We start from the raw sequence: 931 nt of genomic DNA on the forward strand, positions 1-931 counted from the left end.
CTAGAAAAACGTATACAAGGATGAAAAGAATATTAAAACCCTAACCCTAATTTGTTATGTGAAACTAACGAATTAAAGGTAATTCGTTAACGGACTAGCCTTAATTCATGAACTGATTCGTTAATGAAGGAATGACGAACTAGCTCCGATTCATTAAATAATTCGTTATGATGATTCGTTAAGGAAGAACAACGAACTAGCTTCAATTCGTTAAAGCCAGTTCGTTATAAAAGATCAGTTCGTTATAAAGAGTCCAGATCGCTATAAGCGTTAATTCGTTATAATGGCCAATTAATTATGTGGTCATTCGTTAAAGACTAGGATAACGAATCAGATAATGTAAGATAGCGAATCAGATAACGAATCAGGTGATTCATTACTCACCTAGTTCGCTATATTCTGAATAACGAATTAGAAGTTTGAAAGAATGACAGAAAGGTCCTTGAACTTAGAATAAATGGTTTAGTTACATATTAGCCCCTGGACTTTATTAATTTATGAAAGATACCTTTAAAGGTTAACGTGTAACAATTAACTAACCCCGTAATGACTCAATGGAGTAAAATCGACTTAGACGCTTAAGATTAGTTAAGTAAGCAGTAAGAAGGGCTAGAACAATATTTAATACTGTATCTATTAAACAGTTAGTCGCGCACAGCAAAGGAAGGGAATAACTTTAAACGGCGGATGCAACCGAGATCAGGTGAGTTTCTAGCCCCATTTCCTTGTTATGTTTTCGGGGTTGTGTGCATACTCGACGTGAAGTGTGAATACACTTACCTTAAGTGGTAAGTGTATGCTATAGATGATATACGAAGTAGCTATGATATAATGTTTGTCGGTGTGTGAACGATCTTCGGATATTGCACGTATCGTCAAGGATAGTGACTGTCAAGTGGTTAATAGTGTGCATGATTGCTCTGATGTAACT

This window comes from Bidens hawaiensis, unplaced genomic scaffold (genome assembly GCF_021521415.1).
Source record: "Bidens hawaiensis isolate Kalapana, Puna unplaced genomic scaffold, B.hawaiensis_p1.1 tig00036300_1, whole genome shotgun sequence".
NCBI classification, from domain to species: domain Eukaryota; kingdom Viridiplantae; phylum Streptophyta; class Magnoliopsida; order Asterales; family Asteraceae; genus Bidens; species Bidens hawaiensis.